This window comes from Cucurbita pepo, chromosome 10 (assembly GCF_057944985.1).
Source record: "Cucurbita pepo subsp. pepo isolate OVF chromosome 10, ASM5794498v1, whole genome shotgun sequence".
NCBI classification, from domain to species: domain Eukaryota; kingdom Viridiplantae; phylum Streptophyta; class Magnoliopsida; order Cucurbitales; family Cucurbitaceae; genus Cucurbita; species Cucurbita pepo.
The window spans coordinates 13244653-13261171 of NC_141807.1; the positions used below are offsets into that span (position 1 = coordinate 13244653).

Here is a 16519-nt window from a genome sequence, read left to right on the forward strand (position 1 = left end):
ATTTTGACTATTATTGATGATGGAAAATTTAGGGTTTTGTGATGCAAGAATTGTGGGGATGTAGCTTCGCTTAGCATGCAAGAGGTACGACTTAGCATACGAGAGGTACGAGGATGGATACCTCGCATCTCCAAAAGAAACTATTTATTATTAATATTTTATTTCTATTCAATATTTCCTTATTTATGACATAATATGCAGAGATACTTTTTCATTTTCACAATTATTGATGAAGGGACATTTAGGGTTTTCTGATGTAAGAATCGTAGGGATGTAGTTCAAATGGTAGAGCGTTCATTTCCCATGTGGAAAGTATGGGGATCAATACCTTGCATCTCCAATTGAATCGATTACTAAATATATTATTTCTTTTCAATTTTTTCTTATTTAGGACATAATGAGCTGGCATAGTTTTTCATTTTCATTATTACTAATGACGAGAGGTATGGTAGAGCACTCGCTTTGCATGCGAGAGGTATGGCGATCAATACCCTGCATCTTTAGATTTTCTTCATTTTCACTATTATTGATGAGGGTTTTATGATGCAACAATTGTGGGGATGTAGCTTATGATGGGAAATTTAGGGTCTTATGATGCAAGAATTGTGGGATGTAGCTTATGATGGGAAATTTAGGGTCTTATGATGCAAGAATCGTGGGATGTAGCTTATGATGGGAAATTTAGGGTTTTATGATGCAAGAATTGTGGGGATGTAGCTTATGATGAGAGAGGTATGGGGATCGATACCCTGCATCTCTAGATTTTCTTCATTTTCACTATTATTGATGATGGAAATTTGAGGGTTTTATGATGCAACAATTGTGGGGATGTAGCTTATGATGGGAATTTGAGGGTTTTATGATGCAACAATTGTGGGGATGTAGCTTATGATGGGAAATTTAGGGTCTTATGATGCAAGAATTGTGGGATGTAGCATGGGAAATTTAGGGTTTTATGATGTAAGAATTGTGGGGATGTAGCTTATGATGCGAGAGGTATGGGGATCGATACCCTGCATCTCTAGATTTTCTTCATTTTCACTATTATTGATGATGGGAATTTGAGAGTTTTATGATGCAACAATTGTGGGGATGTAGCTTATGATGGGAAATTTAGGGTCTTATGATGCAAGAATTGTGGGATGTAGCTTAGATGGTAGAGCTCATTTAGCATGTTAGAGGTAAGGGGATATCCCACATCTCCAAAAGAAACTATTTGTTATTGATATTTTACTTCTATTCAACCTTTCCTTATTTATGACATAATTAGCGGAGATATTTTTTCATTTTCACTAGAATTGATGACGGGACATTTAGGGTTTTCTGATATAAGTATTGTGACATAAGAATCTTAAGGATATAGCTTAGATGGTAGAGCGTTTGCATCCCATGTGAGAAGTACTGGGATCGATACCATGCATCAACAAAGGAAACGATTACTAAATATATTAGTTTTTTTAAATTTTTCCTTATTAATGACATAATGAGCGGGGATAGTTTTTCATTTCAATATCATTGATGATGGGAAGTTTAGAGTTTTTTGATGTAAAATCGTGGGATTGTAGCATGCGAGAGATATGGGGATCGATACCTCGCATCTCCAAAAGAAACTATTCGTTATTACTATTTTATTTCTATTCAATATTTCCTTATTTATGACATAATGAGTAGCGATATTTTTCATTTTCACTATTATTCATGACGAGACGTTTAGGGTTTTGTGATGTAAAAATTGTGGAGATGTAGCTTAGATGGTAGAGCGCTCGCTTTGCATGCGAGTTGTACGGGGATTGATAACCCGCATCTCCAAAAGAAAGTATTTAATTTGTTATTATATTTTTTCATTTTCACAATTATCGATGCCCCGCATCACCAAACCAAACTATTTGTTATTAATATTTTGATATTTTTTTATTTTATCTATTATTGATGATGGGACATTTAGGGTTTATGATGTACAAATCATGGAGATGTAGCTCAGATGGTAGAGTGCTCGTTTTGCATGCGAGAGGTACGGGGATCACCTCTAAAAGAGAGAAATTATTTTTTTAAGTATGAGTTATAATTTAACATGTTATGTATCCGTGGGTACGAGAGAAAAAGAAAAGATACTTATATAAGGATTATTATATCATTATGGCTATGCCATTTTTATAGATAAAAGAGAGTAATGTCCCACAAGAACATATAGAGAAAAGAAAGATACTTGTATAAAAGAAAAGATACTTATATAAGGATTATTATATCATTATGGCTATGCCATTTTTAGAGATAAAAGAGAGTAATGTCCCACAAGCACATATAGAGAGAGGACTTATTGTAAGTAAAGAAAGCAATCTAGTAGTTATACTGCTACTTGTGAAGAGGGAATTTGATGAATTCCTCAAAAGATAAGAGCTTATAGGATGGCGGCAGCGTCCGATGCATATGACGGAACTTCTTCACAATTGCAATATCTGACCAATGAATATTATTGTCATTTATAGCTTCTATCACAATACTATAAAATTTGGGGTCAAAGCCTATATGGGACTGAAAAGACCATTCACCACACGCTTGTAAATTAAATTATATTTACCACCTCTGAAATTTTTCATGGCAAACCTTCCAATAGCTTGCACTTCTTCATCATTGAAATCCTTAATTGGAACTAGATTTTAAGGCAAATCTTCTCCACGACTCACTTTTGAACACTTTTATAGATAGTTTCAACAAACTTACTTTGCTCGTGAATACTTTGGAGTTCAATATTTATAGTTGGAGAACGCTATTCAAATTGATATGGTCGAATCTTACAACAAAGTCTAATTGAGCCTCACTCTATTAGGAGATAGCCTCAAATCAAATTCTTTAGTTTGGACAATGGTTGCATTGTTTTAGTCAAACAACCGAGACTAGTGTATTACCAATAGAATAGACATTTTGTAGGTGTATTTTCTTACATATTAACAATTGTAAATAATAATTAAATTTATGAGTAGAAGTTTGGATGGAGTTTTATTAAATAGGTACTTCAATTATATCTAAAAATATATAAGATTTTTATTTTTTATTTTTTTTATATACATTTATGAGAACAAAACAAAGATTCAAGAAGATGTCATTTCTGCCATATTTTAATTTTTATTCTTTCTTATTTCTCGAAGATTAAAAGAAAAAAAAAAAGTTATCCTCTCTCAAATATGGTTCGTTATTTGATTATTTTCTCTTGAGTGAATTTTAAGTGAAACACATTCTCTACCCAAGAATTGCAAGATGCAAGCTTCACACCAAGAGGAATCAAAGTCCCAAGTATCAACGTCCTTAAGTGTCAATTTTTATTCTCCATCTCAACATAAATTAAACTTATTTTCGTGAAGATATCTATTTATAAAAGCAAAATATCTCAGAGTCACAAAAATAAAAATGAGATATAGATACGAGACATAAATATGATACCAAATAGATATGATAACTGTAAGGATTAGATTTGACCGAGTTATTTGGATTAGATTTTATCTAGTTATTTGAATTAGATTTTATTTAGTCATTCTTCAATTGGATGAGAGATTTCTCCCGATTCTTCTGATCTTTCCAGTTTTCTATTTCTGTTTCTAACATTTTGGTATCAGAGTCATGCCCTAAACTAGTTAAAACTAGAAGCAGCAATCTTCTACATGTGTCATAATAAAAGTATGTCGATGGAGAGTCCATTTGTGCAGTCTACTGGAGGAAGGAGTCAAGGTCGTGGAAGCTTTAGAGGTAGAGGAAGGGGACGAGGCAGACAAACCATCAACAAGGCCATAGTGGAGTGCTATAACTATCACAAGCTAGGACATTTTCAATGGGAATGTCAAAGCAATACCAGACAAGGCATACCTTCACAAGGCCATAGTGGAGTGCTATAACGGTCACAAGCTAGGACATTTTCAATGGGAATGCCAAAGCAATACCAGACGAGGCAGACAATCCTTCAACAAGGCCATAGTGGAGTGCTATAATTGTCACAAGCTAGGACATTTTCAATGGGAATGTCAAAGCAAGGAGAAGGAGACAAACTATGCAGAGAGTCAAGAAGAGATGTCGCTGAGGCTTACGTGAATATGAATAAGGCCAATAGAGAAGATATGTGGTTCCTTGACTCGGGATGTAGCAATCATACGTGTGGGAAGAAGGAATATTTTTCAGATTTTGATGGAAGTTTCAGAGATTCAGTGAAGCTGGGCAACAACTCAAGCATGGTTGTAACCGAAAAGGGTAATGTACTGCTGGAAGTGAATGGAATCATAATGATAATCACAGGAGTGTTCTATGTGCCAGACCTGAGGAACAATTTGTTGAGTATTGGTAAATTGCAAGCAAAGGGGTTATCTTTTTGTTCCAAAATGGAACATGCAAGGTGTTTCATCCTGAGAGAGGCTTAATCATGGAGACAAAGATGTCTTTGAATTAAATGTTCGTATTGCATGCTATATCTCAGCCTGTAGCAGCCGTTCAAACTCAATTGAAACTTATGGGGAGAAGTGGTTCAAGGTCTCTGTCGTACACTCATCGCTCCAATTCCTATCGCCATAGTCAGAGAAGCAGAAGGGACCCAAATTCTTCCCCTATCATTCCACTACCCATTCCAGGAGAAGCAAACGTTCAAGTTCCCTCAGCCGCCAATGCAGAAGTAGGTCTTCCTCGTTATCTCCTTTCCCCAAATCGTCAAGTTCTAGTTCTAGTCGTGCATCCACTGATCGGAATCATTCCATAGAGAAGCTTAAGAACGAGGAAGAAGAGAAGAAAAGGCGTGAAGCACAGTTGGAGAAGTTAGAAGAAGATGCAGCTAGGAGGATGGAAGAACTAATTCAGAAGAATATTGAAGAAAGGCTAAACTCTAAAGAGACTAAATTAGAAATACAGAGGCGAATAGAGGAAGGTCGCACGAAGTTGTTGATGGTGTTAATATAACACATGCGGAAGCAATTTGGATCTCAGGCCCTTTTAGAACATCAATTATAGTAAATAACTAGCATGTTCATAAGTATTAAAACTTAATGAGTTTGAATACTAACCTTTTGTAGTTCAAACTTCTTTTTCCTCACGAACCGGTTTCGAACCACCACTAGTGTCTTCTCCACTATCCTCCGGCCTTAGAACGGGATTGTAGAATCCGGTGAGTGACTAAACTTGGGAGGGATTTTGTATATATGAAGAGAGTGTTTGTGAGAGGTTTTTCTCTAGGTTTTTCACCAAGAGAAAGAAGACCTTCCATGTACCATGATCACTCTATTTAAAGAGTCATGTTTGCATGTTCATGCAAATTTGAGATCACCAAATTTTGACACTTAAAATTCCACTCAAATGTTTGGGATTATGTGGCAAACATGCATGTTTGAGTTAACCAAATTTTGACACTCAAAATTCCACTCAAACTTGCGGGAGTTTATTTGGCAAGCATGCAAGTTTGGTTAAACCAAATTTTGACACCTCAAAATTCCACTAACATGGATTTTTCCATTAAATGAAGTCAACACATTTTAATTCAACAATTAATTTGAATAATGAATTTCAAATTAAAGTAACATTAAATGATTAATTAAACTATTCAATTAATATTTAATATTAATTCAAATGCCAATCCCAATCAATTCCGACACATAATTGATTAAGATATTTAAATCTTATTTAAATATCTCAGATTCTCTCCTTTTGTTTAATTCTTAAATAAAACAAAAATACGGCTAAATATATCGTATATACGTAGCGCATATTCTCTAATTTGAATTCGAACACTTCGAACTCACTCGTCACACTATTCTATGGTTTAGTCCGATATGAGCTAGCAAAGGGACCTAATGGACCTATAGATCATGGGCTCCAACGATCCAAGATTAACCGGCTAAACTCATTAACCTTGTTAACCAACATTCGTTAACTACTAGAACACTCCACTAGCCTAGTAGTTGCACTCCCCTCACTATAGATATATTTCTGTCCATTTGATATAACCATGATTAGTAAGTCGATCCTTCACAGGTTGTTCGTAACTAGAGCTGGGTCAATTTACCGTTTTACCCCTAAAGTTACTTATTGTTCCTTATGTCTCACTGATCCCCTAATGAACAATTGGTTTGTGGTCTAACCAGTAAACCGAATCCCTCTCAAGCCAATGAGAGGGTGGGGCCCCTTGTTCAAGACCTGGAGTCAGTGCTTAAGGAAACTACCTTTCTTCTATCCCTAAAAGTGGGTAGGAGTGAATTCCATCTTGCACCCCACGTCCCCAGCCATTCACCCAGTCTTACCCCTGAAATGGGAGGCCTATTGAGTCGGCGAACTAGAGCCACTCTCACCCATGCAAATTTAAGGATAATTACGAATAAACAGGAGTTCATGGTTAGCTCAGGATTAAAATTTAGTGATCACATTATTTATATCATATACAAAAGTGGGCCGCATCCATAGTGTCCCCAGGATAAGGTACTCAGCCTTATCCTTATACTATAGATCATTTTGACTATATACTTGAACTTGATCCACTCTTATGTCTCTACATATAGTTCAAGTAATCATACTATAGCCAGAGTGTTCTTAGTTTATTGGATTTAGATTAATGATCGTAAAGTTCACTTTATTCAATAACAATCTTTATTGAATAAACAACAATAATAACTTTATTGAAAATAGAATATGATTTTGTTTACAAACTATGAGTTTTAGGACATAAAACCCAACAGTTGTTTGATGATGTTGATGTGCAGCTTGAGAAAGAGAAAGAAGGCGCTCTTACTACTACAAGATAAAAAGAAGAACAAGCACGAAAAGAGAGAGAAGAGCTAGATAAAATGCTGGAAGAGAATAGAAGAAGGGTAGAAAAAGCACAGCGACGATTAGTTCTAGAGCTGCAGCGGAAGGAAGAAGAACAATATTGTGAGCTCGAGTTGATTCAGAGACAAAAAGAGGAGGCAGCTCAGAGAACTAAGCTAAATGATAAGAGTTTGAGTTATGTTTTGCTGGGAGTTAATGAAGAGTCAAAAGCTTACAGACTCTATGATATAGAAGCGACAGATGAAAATAAGGATATAGAAGTGGTAGATGAAAATAATGATATAGAAGCGGCAGATGAAAATACTGCAGAGGAAAATATTTTATCTGGCTCTTTGGCTGAAGCAAGCTCTCCTAGCTCGAATAAGGTAAGGAATAAGAGACCACCAGTCTGGATGAGAGACTATGCAATAGGAGAAGTTTTTTTGTAAAGAAGATGATGAAGCTCAGCCATGTTTACCCCTACTGAACTTGCAAACTTTGTAAACTTTAGAGAAGCATTGAAGAGTGAGAAATGGAGGCAAGCAAGGGATCTGGAGCAATAAACATAAATGGCACATGGGAATTGATGAAGTTACCCGGTGGAAGTTTGATATGAGGTCGTAGATATAAACTGATTACTATTCGTGTTCAGTTTAAGGGAGGGATTGTTAGGATTAGATTTGATTGAGTTATTTGGATTAGATTTGATTTAGTCATTTTTTAATTGGATGAGAGATTTCTCCCAATTCTTCTGATCTTACCGTTTTCTTTTTCTGTTCCTAACCGTAATATGTCATTCTTAAAAAACTAGGACACCGATGTGACAATGATACATTAATTAAAAAGAATTATTTCAAAAAATTTATCAATTTTATATTAGAAATAAATTCATATAAATAAGTTTATATATTTGTATACTTAAAAAAAAGCTTAATGTACGTTTCACTCTCAAAATATATTCAAAGTCAAGTGTCTGATACGATGGATTATAAATTTGTAATGTATCCATTGTATTAACAAGTGTTCAGTACATGCCCAACATGTGTCAGATTAGTGAAACTAAGTTATTCTCATGCTTTCTTTACACCCATTTAAAGTAGTTTGAAAACTAGCACGTCAAATATTATAATTGACTAACTACAACTTCAATTTTGTGCTTTAAGGATGGTTTTGACCCAAAAGAAATAAAATCCTTAATTTAGTACATGGTAGCAAAGATGGACATGAGAATGAGTTATTCTCATATGGAAAGAAATTTAACCTTAAGTTATATCTCTTATTCTCTTTTAACCAATTATTTAGTTTTATTTAGTATGTTTTAGAAAGATACGTCCATCCATAGCAATAAAATAAAATAAAATAAATAGAATAGATTAAATTAGCCAAAAGTAATGACTAACATAATTTTAAAAAAAAATAATAAAGGATGAATTTATTAAATTGGCTAATTGCTAACATAATTAAAAAAAAATGTAACAAACACACCGAAGTAAGATTAGGAACACAAGTAAAAAAAAAAATAATAATCAAGATTTGGAAAGTGTTAAACAGTTTTGATATATAGACATTTCAAGACTTTACTCGTGCAATTTCCCCATGAAATCTAACACTAGTGATAAGCGCCTACAATGCTGGAATTTGCAAAGCTAGAGGTCCTTCTAGAATCCTTGCAAAACGCTCACAGAGAAAGCTAACTTAACGGATTGATTCCAACCAAGAGCTGGTTAGAAGATGAATGACTCTTAGATCGAACTTGGAATCTATGATGGTCACTCTTAGATACCAAGACAATTCACTCTAGAATTAGCTTGATCAAAACTAATTCAATGAATCGGTTTAAACATCAAACCTAAAGCAAGGTTTGAAAAAGAATAACACCAAAAGGTTATCAAGAAAACACAAAGGTTTTTTTTTCTGTATTCAACAAAATCCCTCAAACATGAGTATTACATGCCTTTAAATAGGTCCAAAAGGTAACCCTAACATAATAAAGTTCAGCAACCAACCACAAATTACTAATAAATGCTATTAAATACAAATGGAAGCAAATAAGGCATTAATAAATTTCCTTAATTGGTAATTCAACTACCAAAGGCAAGTCTTCTAATTACTTTCTATAAATTTCCTTAATTGGTAATTCAACTACTAAAGGCAAATCTTCTAATTACTTTCCAATATCAGCCACTCCATTATTTTCTTGATTTGATTCTTGAATCTTCTTTGTATTGCTTCTTGTAATTGCTCGTTCGGGTACATGGAAGTGATCAGTTGTTGGATTCATATCAACTAGAGCATCATAAAATTTAGAGAAATGATTGAAATTGATGTCATGTTCATATAGGTTGACTTTAATACAAAGGACAAATCGAACTTTCTTAAGGATAAATTGGGGACACCAGCCTAAGCTAATCAGGTAGGTGGCCTTACCATCCGTATGGTTATATTTGATGTTGACTGTGCTCGTTGTTCTGCAAGTGTCATATGTGTGAAATGTTTGTGAATCGATATGCTTACGATATGTTATAATATGTGAATTGTATGATAATACTTACGGTACCATGTGTTCAATGGTATATTTGAGATAGGATACGAGAAGGATGCACTAAACATAATGTAACGATAGGAGTAAGACATGTTCATGAAACGTTATGGTTTGGTTACGTATCGAAGTGCTATGGGTATGACAGATTGATAACAACAATATGGTCACGATGGATTCATAAAAAAATACGATTAGGTTATGGGTAGAAAGGGATAGGATTATGATAGATTGATAGAACGATAGCGTTAGGATACGTTCTTGTAACGTTAAGACTAAGGTACGTTCAGGTAACGACACAACTATGATATGTCTAAGACGTTAAGGCTATGATAAATTAGGGAAGGATATAATCACGAAGTTTTTACGACATGATATGATTATGATACGACATGTGAAGGACGGATATATATCCAACAAGTGTCTAAGAGGGACGTGAGAATAAATTATTCTGGAGCTTTCTTTACATCGGTCAAAGAGTATTTGATAAGCTTTCAAAATTAAGGGTTTTCTTTTTTCTTCTTCCTTCTTTCTCCCTTTTTCACGTTTAATTTTTTTTTAAATAAAAAAAAGTTTAATGTGAGAATGAAGAAGTTAGAAAGGAGAAAGAAATGAATGTAATAAAACTTTTCCGTCGGTAGAAATGGAAATGGTGAATGGGTCCTTGACGATAGTCGACCGCTATACTCTTGTTTTGGATGTAAGTGATGATTATCAGCAATATGAGTTGTGTCAATACCACACCGTTATCAAGAAGAAGTAAAGTAGAGTAGAATAGATCAAGCGATCCATTTGTTGAGAGTACTGTAAGAGGCACACAATTAAGAATGTTGGATATAACTACTCTTTCACATCTGAGGGATGAGTCTCAAAGATCCAACTACAATATCAAAGAAACTTCCGGTGGTAGCGATTGCTTGCATTGGTGTCTCCGTGGTATCCCAGACACATGTAACATTATTTTCTTGCTCAAATATAGCTTCGTTTGTCTTAAAAGTTCACTTTTGAGTAATCCTGGAAGGCTTCTTAATTTGCAGCCTCTGGTGAAGATGATCACTCCAAGGTGGGTTTGTTAGTGAAGATGCAATTATATAATCAGGGTTTTATATCAATGGTTCCATTTATATCTATAAATGAAATTTGTGGTGTACTTTTTCGAAATTCAACAATAATCATCGGTTATTTGGTTACCATTCTAAAGAAATTCAACTTTCGACCTTTTGTAAATGCTCAAAGCTACTTGCAAAGTACTGTTGATTATGATCCATAATACTCACCGACTCGAAATTGAGGTTTGTTCATGTTTGAAAAGGTGACAAACCAAAAGACAAGATGCTAATTAATATTGTTTGTGATTGTTGTTGTGAATTCTTCATCTTTGAATACATATTTTGGTTGGCTTATGAATTTTTCCATCTTTTAAAAATATTATTTTTTTAGTTCGGGCCTAATTTCATAATAGGCTATTGAATCACAATATTGCAATATTTTAAGTTACTTTTAAGATTAAAGGTCGATGAATAAAGTAATTACGACAAGTTCTTTTATGCATCTTATTTTGATCTAGCACATAAATGCTTCCTAATTATTTTATTTATTTTTTTATGAATTAGGTTATGAAGATCATTGAATTATAAACGTTTTAATTCAAACAATATTTAATAACTAATCATTTTAATATTTATACTCAAATATACTAACAAGTACTAGTAACACTAGTCTGAATGACTTAAAGAATTCAACTATTATCTCGAACTATAAAGAATTTAATTCCAACCTATTCTAATGGACAAACGCTTTATTAGACTCTATTTTAAGATTTCACTTCATCAATTTAAGTAGCGTTCAACTACAACTATAAATATCAAATTCTTAAGTATTCATGAACAAAATCGGCCTAATAATGTCTCTTGGAACTATTTACCAAAGGTGTTAGAATGAGCCGTGTGGAAGGGTTGCCTTTAGATGCTTTAGTACCAATTAAGGATGTCAATATCCTAGTAGTGCAGAATGCAGGAAGGTTCTTAGTTGAAAAGAATAACGAGAATAGTGGACATCGTTTCATCTACAAGCGTGTGGTGAACGGTCTGGTTGGTATGACTAGAGAACGTCGTCCTCGCAGAATTTATATTATTGTGATAGAAGTTATAAATAACGATGATATGCCTTGGTCTTTTATTACAAAGGTGCAGAACTTTTAAAGAAGTTCTCGAGTTCCTTGTCCCCAAGTAGCAATACAACTACTAGAATGCTATCTCTACTTATAATAAGCACTCTCTCTCTCCAAATATATATGTGTGTGTTTGTGGATGTATTACTCTCTTTTATTAATGAAATATGGCATAGTCATAATGATATTATGAGTATCTTTTCTATCCCTCCCTTCCTTATCGCTATATAAAGAATATGAAGATTATAAGTAAAAGATGTACAAGTAATTTGTTACTTTTGAACTTAAAATGCTTATAATTCAATATATCTTTGTTATCAACAATAATTATCAAATGGTATATAATTTTGTCCAAGTAAGGTCGCTTCTCATTCCCTGTATGATATCATAACACAAAATCGAGCGGAAGGGTTAACGATAAAATGATAACAAAAACCCATTCGTCGAACTAACTATAAAGGAAGGGTTGGTTGGAAACCATGTCTATACTTCTTTGCTTTAATCACAGGTAACTAAAGATATATAAGAACAACAGAATATGGCATGCCCAGTCAAAACATAAAAAATTTCTTGCCATGTTATAGTTAATGAATATGGTATGCACATAGATCCGACGTCACACTTCATGATTGGAGACCAATACAGTGAGCTATGGTCGTCCATACTGTCCTTTGGTCCAATTATGTCAAGCAAATGTTGCAGCAAGCAAAGAGTTTTTAATAAGTTTGTTATTGCAAAGAGCTCGGTTTAAGGCACAAATGTCTCTGATGTGAAATGCACACCAATTCAACGAGATTTAAGTAACCATGAATACGACACATGATACAGCTTGTAAACGAAACGATGTCCATGACTCTTGTTATTTTCTTCCACTACAAACCTTCGAGCCTCTAGAACTTTTTTGTCATTGACATCCTTAATTGAAATTAGAATTGAAGGAAACACTTCTCCACAACTCATTATGGAACACCTTTGATAGATAGTTTCAACAAATTTACTTTGCCGAGGAATACTTTAAAATTTGATATTTATAGTTGAAAGCTACTTAAATTGATGAAGTGAAATTTTACAACAGAGGTTAATAAATTGTTTGTCTATTAGAAGAGAGCTTAGAATTAAATTCTTTATAGTTGGGATAAGGGATGTTTTAGTCAAATTAAGTATACTTTTTAGTTTTAAAATAAATTAATTTTTTAGTTTAAAATAAATTGATTTTTTAGTTTTAATTTTATTCCTAATAAATTAATTTTGATGTGGTGTTATGTATTTTAATAAAATTAATATTAACTTAATCAACAAAAATTTGTATTTTTTTTTAAATTATAAGCTAAATTAATAAAAATACCATTCAACTTTACACTTTATCTAAAAAATACTCATAATTTTTTTAGAAGTTTCAATAATACACTTAATCTTTTAAAAAAAAAAATCTATAGTTCTATAGATTTTTTTTTTTTAAAATACGGTTGAATTTTCAAAAAAAAAAAAAAAACTTCAAAACTACTCGTTAACTTTCAAAAGTGTTTAAAAAAAGATAGATGGGGAGAAAATTGTTTTCATGGGGAAAAAATTGAAGGTTATTTTAGGAGAAGGTATTCAAGATCAGTATAAGATCCTAAAAACATAACAAGAAGTAATATCCTAGCTTAAGGTCGCCATTAAGAACCTACTAGTAGGCTACTTACTAAGTTTTACTCACTCCATGTTTATCATTTTTTTCAAGTAACTAAGAGTTGGTCGTGGATGAGAGCGGACTTTGGAGTGTGGGCCATGAACTAACCTCTGTTTTTAATCTAGTATTTTTTGTTTTTCTTTTAAGTCTGCTTCTTATTTTGTGTTTGTAACGAGTTTGTATATGTAACACCCAAAAAATGAAGGAAATTATCTCCCATAAGAATAAGCCACTCATGAAAGACCCAATGGATAGAAAGGAAAAAAATTAAAGGATTAAGCAAGAACAAAGGACTTAGTCAAGTCACTCGTGTACCCTAACAAGTGATTTCAAGGAGTTAAAAGGCCTTTTGAAGAGGATTGGAACGGAAAAAGTAAATCAAAAGGGCAAAAAAGTCATTTTATCAATTATCAAGAATCTTTCCGAATTTGTAATTCCTTATCTAGAAGGAATCTCAAGATAAAAAAAAAAAAAAGGGAAAAATGATTAAAAAAAAAAAAAAAGCCATGAGAAATTTGTAGAAAATTTTTGGATTTTTCAAGAAAAATAATAATAAAATATTTAGAAAGTGGCAAATTACCAAAATACCCCTAGAAGAATGGATAATTACAGAAATGCCACTCTAATTAGAATAAGAGCATCTACTGTGACCATCCGAGCACAATCTTTCGAACTCAAATCTCAACCGTCGGATCTCCTCCAAAATTTGATATGATCTAGAACGAACACACACGGATCATCACATCCAATGACTAGTATGCAAAGCCAAGGTCGATAAGGCTATGATCGGAGTTGATATCACAAAAAAATTATCCAGAAAGATCGATCTCTAAATAACGAAGATTCTGGAGCTCTCAATGTCGGTTTAAGCTCCTCCTATAAAGTCGAAAGTAGGAGCAACAATATGGAATAAGAATCGAGAAAGGTCGATCCCCCAATTGAAGGCAATAAACGTTTAGATTGTGTTTCTCCTACTCTCAGATTTCTTCCAAATTCGAGAGCAATCCTCCACCATTTCTCTTCAAACTTCTAAATAACGAAGAATCTGGAGCTCTCAATGTCGGTTTAAGCTCCTCCTATAAAGTCTAAAGTAGGAGCAACAATATGGAATATGAATCGAGAAAGGTCGATCCCCCAATCAAAGGCAATAAGCGTTTAGATTATGGGTCTCCTACTCTCAGATTTCTTCCAAATTCGAGAGCAATCCTCCACCATTTCTCTTCAAACTTATTCCTACAGTTTCTCAACAAGATTACTCACAAGTTCTATGAAGGAATAGAGTGCTGAAAGTGCCTAGAAACCATTCCCCCAATTCAATCTGCCATTGAAGAACTTCAAGAAAAACTTGAACATCCAACCTGAGGATACATGATGACTCGTCGAGCAAGAATGATTCCAATCAGTTTCTGTACCTCCAAGGAATGCTTCCATAGAAGACCACGAAGAAAAATAACCTCGAGAGCGTGCCAAATTGAAGGAAATAGGTTTCAAAATTAAATTAGGGATAAGAGTCAAAATTCCTATCTACGATCTCTTTTCCTTCAAATTAAGGATTCCTCTAGCTTCAGAGGAAGAAGTTGAGTAAACTTGATGAAGGAATCCAGAGCTGAAACGTCGTAGAATAAGCTACCCACGAGATCGAAAATCTGGCGTTTCGAGTGAGTTGCATACCGAGAACGATTTCTGGAAATTAAAGTCCTACACTCAAAGACGTTCCACCAAACCAATTCCTTTAGCCTGAAAATAGGATATGGAAGAGGTTCAATGAAGAAATAGGGCCTTGAAACCCCTAGAATCGGCTACCCAATAAGAAATCCTTTGTTTTATCTCCAGCGATAAATCAGATTTTGGATGAACTTTGGAAGCGAATATCTTAGGCTACGATCCACGAGAAGTTATCAAATAAATCCCAAGCCCTTTCTTATAACATCCATCTTTAAGTTTCACGAAGAAATCGAGGAGAGAAACTGATATGAACCAAGAGACATCAATCATACAATATACTTCAATGAAAATGTGAAGAAAAGGTTGTCAAAATTATCAAAAGATATTTCAATTCATGCTACATTGAAGAAGAATGAAGTTTGATTGTTGTAAATTTTGGGTGGGTTACAATTTAGAGTAATTTAGAGTTATTGTATTTTAAGACTTGTTATTTAATTTCGGTTACATTTACATAATGGCTAATTATGGCCATAAAGTAGGAATGTTACAACTCTTGGAATACCTTTATTAGTTTCATTTTTGAGGCTATATAAAGCCATGTATGTTGTATTTGTAAGAAGACTTGGAAAATATAGAAAGAAGCATTTGTGCTTTTCTTTAGCCAATGGCTAAGTTTCTTTGCAATTCTATGTAGTTTAGATTGCATGTAGAATCATTGAAGCTAAACATGATAGATCTTGCTTCTAGAGTGATTCGAATCTCAATCAAGTGTTCTTTGCTTGAGATATTCGATCAACAAGGTAATCCGAGTCTTATTCCCCTTGTAGTTGATTCCTTATCATATCAATATAGCTTTACCCGATTTAACCATCTACTATATATAGCTATTTACCATATATAGCTTGATATACTTTACCAAATATAGCTTTACCTGATATAGCTTTACCGGATATAACCGTTGACCAAGCTATAAATAAGCAGCAGGCTCCATAACCTAACAATTCTCCCACTTGGAGACTAATCTAGTCAACCAAGAATTTTATTCTCAAACGACCATGAGAATCTTCATGGTTTTCATGGTACCATATCAATTGAGGCTTTGCACAACCTCAATATTCCATCATCAACACATTTTGTCAACATGTTTATTGGATTCTTTGCACCCTCTATCTTCTCCAAACACATCACCATCTTTCACTAACCTGCAAGTAAAATGGTATCGTCTTCTGTGTTTTCTCTTTAAATGATAGACCGGGTTCCTTGGCCAACTGTATGACACTCTAACTATTTCTTTTAAGAATATCTTCGTGCTGCTTCTTGCCCATTCTTCAAGATAGTCAGTCATCCATATCGTCTTCTTTTCAGCTTCAACTATTGCCACGTACTCAATCTCAGTACAAGGCATTTTTGAAGCCTAGACGTCCTGATATGAACCAAGAGACATCAATTTATCCCACCAAATTTGAGCATATTGTTTGAATTGAGCAATGCATAACAGTACCTTCTTTTTATCACTAAAATTATGACAGTTGAACACCGACTCCACCGTTTTCTCCCATTGAAGGTACTCCTCTAGATCGGTTTTGCCATAAAACTTGGGAAGCTCCCCACGTTACGATCAATTCTATCATCATAAGGAACTCGTTGTTGTAAATTATGATACCTTCTTCCATGGTCTCGCCCTCGCATCAAGCCATGACCAACC

At 33.9% G+C, this 16519-nt stretch overlaps 1 pseudogene; it reads left to right on the forward strand.

Moving 5' to 3' along the window:
- The first annotated feature begins 4492 nt into the window (after positions 1 to 4492).
- On the forward strand, positions 4493 to 7217 carry LOC147790764 (uncharacterized; annotated as a pseudogene).
- Positions 7218 to 16519: the final 9302 nt, after the last annotated feature.